Source organism: Panthera uncia, chromosome E3 (assembly GCF_023721935.1).
Source record: "Panthera uncia isolate 11264 chromosome E3, Puncia_PCG_1.0, whole genome shotgun sequence".
Classification (NCBI taxonomy): Eukaryota; Metazoa; Chordata; class Mammalia; order Carnivora; family Felidae; genus Panthera; species Panthera uncia.
Window position 1 is genome coordinate 7,166,383 of NC_064815.1, and position 5,676 is coordinate 7,172,058.

A 5,676-nucleotide genomic window follows, 5' to 3' on the forward strand; every position below is an offset into this window, starting at 1 on the left:
TAGATCACCTTTTCCAAAAATATTTGTAAGTCAAAAGTTAATCTGAATGTCTCTCAAGTCACAGCAGCTTTGTGGTTGACACAAAGTCTCTCTGACGGAGGACCCTGTAGCCTTGCGTTTCGTGGCCCAGTGGGCAACGTGCCCTCAGCGCCTCCCGCCATCTCAGATGTGTTTCTGCCTCAGGCCACTCCCTTTTGCCACCACGCTGGCCTCAGGGGACCCAGCGTCCTCCTTCACTGCCTTAGACCAAGCATGAAGCCGGACTGTATGAGATTCCCAGGGCTCCCATAACATGGTGACCTCAACCAGGGTGGCTTAAAACAACACACATGGACCCTGTCACAGTTCTGGAGGCCAGAGGTCTGAAACCACGGTGTGGGCAGAGCCATGATCCCTCTGGAGCCTCTGGGGAAGAATTCTTCCTCACGGCTGCCAGCTCCCGGGGGCTCCTGGCACTCCTTTGTCTTCCTTGGCTTCAAGACTACAGTCTCTGCATCTGTCTTTACGTGGCTTTCTCCTCTGCATGTCCCATCCTCTTCTTATAAGGTCCACCTTAAACCCAGGACGCTTTCATGTCGATCCTTAGCTCAATTCCTTCTGCAAAGACGCTGTTTTCCAATAGGTCACATTCTGAGATAGGAATTGTGGGGGTGGGGGGGCGGGGGGCATGATTCAAGCCACTCTACAGATGTTTCCCACTCTTGCAATAAAAACCACTGCAAAGGGTCCGCTACTCTCGCTTCTTTGTAGAAAACATCGGTCTGGAAGGCCTGATCTCAGACCAATTAGAGAGCAGTCACTCACTGATCCAATGAGCCGAAGAAGATCGAAACCCTCATAAAAATCCTGCCTCTAGTACATCCCCCTGAGCCCCAGGGTACACCTGACTTATGCTCCTGCTATTTCCATTGATTTGTTTTAAACAAACAAAACAAAACAAAACAAAAACCCCATCATTTATTCAGGCTTTCGCACAAGGGCAGAAGAATGTAATAATTCAAGATGCTCCTGGATCACCAAGGCTGCCTGCAAAGCCAGGAAATCTTGCAAACCCAGACTCACTTGTTCTGGATCTGGAGCAGGAAAGATAACACAAGAGAAGCATTTACTGAGAGCTACGTGTGCATTTTCTCTATGGCTCTTCACATCAACCCCAGAGGCAGATGTTCTCATCACTTCCACATATAGATGAGGAAGTGGTCCCAAGTCCTTTGACCGATGCCCTGTGGGTTGGTGGTGGTGGAATCCCCATTCAACCCAGCCTCCAGAGTCCTTTCTTTTCTCACCAGAATTTAAACAAATCTCTCCCATTACCTACCAACCAACCAACCAACCAGCCAGCCAGCCAGCCCTCCCTCCCGTCTTCCCTGCAGCCACCACCATCCTCTCATCTTCACGGTCTTAGTTTTGAGAACTGTCCGCCATTATGCTATTTCCATTTCCTCATCTCCAGTCCGGTCTTCAAGCTATTTCAATCTGGTTTCTGTCACTCTCTTGTCACTGACCCCTCGCACCAGGGATGTCACCACATAGCTATGAAGGGAAGGAAAAATCCTTTTCTTTTCTTTTTTCTAAGTGTTTATTTATTTTTGAGAGGCGGGGAGGGGCAGAGAGAGACACAGAATCCGAAGCAGGCTACAGGCCCTGAGCTGTCAGCACAGAGCCCAACGCTGGGCTTGGACCCATGGACTATGAGATCATGACCTGAGCCAAAGTCAGATGCTTAACTGACTGAGCCACTCAGGCACCCCAAGGAAAAATCCTTTTCTTTATCCATCCCAGGTTCTTCAGCTGGGGCCCTATAAATGAGATTCGTCAAAGACAGGAGACTGAGAGAAGAACAAGCAGGAATTTATTAACATATGCATTGCACAGGTACACATGGGAGCACCCAGCAATGAACAACCCAAAGAGGTCCTTAGAACATGTTACATCCGATCTGGGCTAAAAGGAAAAGGGGTTTTGGGCTTCCTGTGGGTGGGTAGAAGGCCAGGAAAAGTATGGTAAACAAGGGTTGTTTAGTAAGGTTTGTTACGCAGATTTAAGATCTGCCTTCTCCGTGGATCAGACTCTCCCTCCTCCTGGTATGGGAGGAGGAGACACAGTTTACAAATGGAAATTTCCTTTATAAATGGTGGTCTCCTTTACGAAAGGAGAGCTTTCCCTGCACTTGCTGGTTCTCAAGGGCCTTTAGCTCAAAATTGTCCATACGCCAAAGTGGCATTTCTGGGGGTGGCGTATTCTGGCACCCCCAATTTACATCCAATCCACGCAGCCCTCACGGTAGCTCCCTGGGGTGTTATGACGCACAATGCCAACACGTCCCATTCTCTATGATGAAGTTTTGGGGTGGGGGGGGGTGGTCCGGAGACAACGGCCAAGAAAGAATTCTTGAAGCTGTCTTTGGTGCAAAAAGGTGATTTTATTAAAGCACAGGGACAGGACCAGTGGGCAGAAAGAGCTGTGGTGGGGTTGTGACGGGAAGTGACACATAACTCAGTATAATACCCTCAGGTTGGGAGGGGCTTATGGATAGAGTAAGTCTCTAAGGTATTTGGAAGCAAGGTTTCCAGGACCTTGAGGGGCTAACTGTTGCTAAGGAAATGCCATTTATTACCCTTTAGTAAAACGTCAGTCATGAGACCCTTCAGATATCTATCAGGGGGCCATAAGCTTGGAGTATGGTTGTCTGCATATATCTTGGGGGAGGTTGAGATAAAGGAAGTTTCCAAAGGATTTTTTTCTATGCTGACGTAGACTTACAGGATCCTGGGGGGAGTCAGGATAATGTTAAGCTGAGATTCCCTTTTGCCCCTAGCAAAGTGTCATCACTGAGACAGCTGAGCTTCTAGAGGGAGGGGGCTCTGCCTGTTTCAAGGACTTGTCAGTGGGTTGTAGGCAGTAAGGGGATTTAATTTCTCCTTTGCCTTTGTTTCCCACATCGCCAAGGCTAGCACTTAAACTACCCTTGCCTTTGTTCTTGGGTAGCTGGGAGTGTCTGAGGAATATCACACATGTCCCACCTGCGGAGGAGGAAGGGTGCTGGGGGGGGCGGGGTGCTGGGGGTGCTCTTAGCCTGTACTTTGCCCTCAGCTTGCCCCACCCACGCTCCCTCATCATCTAGGCAAAACTTCCACCATGCGGGAGGACCTCTCTCCAGTCTCCTTTCTCTCGTCCTTGACCTCAAGCCCGGCTCTCAGCATTCTGCTCCTCCCTTCTCCTGGCCTTAGATGGCCATGGCCCCCGACTGCTCCCGGAGTCTCTCTTTCACCTAGACCTTTCCCCACCCTGTACTCAGACTCATTTCCCCCAACTGCTTCCTAGGATCTCCATTTGGAACCAGAGTAGGCACGTCAAATGTGCCGTGTCCTAGATCAGGGGTCAGTCAACTGTCCCATCACTTGTTTTTGTAAATCGAGTTTAACTGGCAGATAGTCAAGAGCATTTGTGTCTATGGTGTCTCTGGCTGCTTTCAGCTACAACAGCAGAGTTGAGTAGTTATGACAGAGACCTCATGGACGGCAAATCCTAAAATATTTACTCTGGCCCTTTACGAAAAAGTTGGCCAACCCCCACCCTAGACTGCCTCAGCGTCCCCTGGTGTTTCCCATCTCAAGAACGACTGTCCCAGGACTTGACCTTGACTCGGCCGTTCCTCCACACACCCACCCGACTGCCGCGTCCTTAGCTTCTGCCTCCTGAGTTTCCCCAGAGTCTGTCCGCACCACAACGCCCCCAGTGTAGCCACCGTCACCTTTTGCTTCATCAGCTGCGGTGGCTCGTCACTGGCCTCCTCAGCACCCGTCACGCTCCACCCAGCGGCCAGCTGATTTTCTGAATAACGCAAACATAAATGTCATTCCCTCTGTGAAAAGGCGCCCGCGTCTTTAGGGCGAGATCCGGCTTCTCCCACGCGGATGAAAAGGCCCCCCTGGACCCGGCCCCTTCCTCCCCCGTCCCCCCCCCCCCCATTCCACCCCGTCGCGTCCCCTCAGCTGTAGTGCCGCAGCCACCGAAGCCTCTTGGGGTTATGTGGTTCCCGCTCTGCCGCCTGTTGTCACCTCTCCTGGGCCCTCACGCGTCACTGCCTGTGCCACGAACTCCTCAGATTCCCCGCCAGCCCTTCCTCTGGTCTACCCCGTGCGCCACGCTGAAGCCACAACGACCTTCCTAACGTGCAGATCTAACGTGCTGCTGCTCCCCAGGCCCAAGCTCTCCGGCACCTGCCCCCCGCCCTCATCGTAAAGGCTTGGGGCTTGGGCCCAGTTGGCAACATTTTACTTGAGGCCCAGCACCTCCGAGGCCTTTTCCACCTCCAGCCTCACTGTTCGCCCGGCTTCACACCCCTGCTCACACCATCCTTTCAGGGAACAAACTGGAAGAGCAGCAGGAACACCGGAGGTTCTGCAGCATCCACAGAGGTCCCGCGACCTTAAGAATTTGGTCAAAGGGGCCCGCGGGATGTGGCCACGTCCTGAGTCAGGAGGGCTGAGTGAGCGCCAGGGCGGGGCAAGACCCTCGGGAAAGCCGGCTTGAGGAACAAACGCCAGGTGGTTTTTCCATTCGTTCGTGTGTTTAATGCCCCCGGTGAAGGCAGCCCCCGGCAGGGACCGGGGGACACGGAAGAACGGGGCGGGGGCGGTGCTGCCTTCCTGGAACTTGCGTTCCAGTGGGGGAGACGGACGTCAAACAGGAGGGCAGGGCTAGGCCTTCTCACCGGGGTTAAATCTGAACAAAACCCCCGACCAGCAGGCTTAGCAAAAGGGCAAGTAAGCTAGGAGGCGACGAAGGGCTCCGCGTGGAGTCAACCCGCTGGGGTGAAAAATCCCAGCCGAAGCCCTCCCGGGTGTGCCCGGACGATGCCTCCCGGCTCTGCACCTCCGCGTCCAGCCCTGTCACATGGAGAGAGAACAGTGGGGCATTCGCGGGACATGAACTACGTGGGATGGCTTTGGGGCAGTGCACGTGGTAGATAAGGCACTAACGATGCGCTTAGAAAAGCGGGTTCTCGGGGCGCCTGGGTGGCTCAGTCGGTTAAGCATCTGACTTCAGCTCAGGTCATGATCTCGCGGTCTGTGAGTTCAAGCCCTGCGTCGGGCTCTGGGCTGATGGCTCGGAGCCTGGAGCCTGGAGCCTGCTTCTGATTCTGTGTCTCCCTCTCTCTCTGCCCCTCCCCGTTCATGCTCTGTCTCTGTCTCAAAAATAAATAAACGTTAAAAAAAATTTAAAAAAAAATAAATAAATAAAATAAAAGCGGGTTCTTAGGAGCCACGGTCAGAAGGCTGCCCAAGCCTCGCCAGGATTCTTGGGGCGCCTGGGGCACAGAGTAAGACCCGCTGGGGCCTGCCCTCGTGAAGCTGACCGTGAGCAGACGGGGGAACAGGTGACAAGAGTCGTCGTAACCTGAATGTCACCTGAAGCCCCACTCCCCGTGCTTCTCCAAGATGTCCGCACCTTCCCGGGGCTTATGGTCCCTGAGTCACACGTGCCCTGGACCGCGCCCCCCACCAGCTCTCCACACCCCTCACATCCCTTCCCACGGCTGTCCCCTCCCTCCTCCCGCCAAGTCCCACAGGGAACTCACCAGCTTTCCCCACTCGCCGCAGAAGGCAAGCTGCACAGGCCTTGGGACATGAAGCCGACCTTCCAGAATGCTTACGGAGGTGGGTGCGGGTT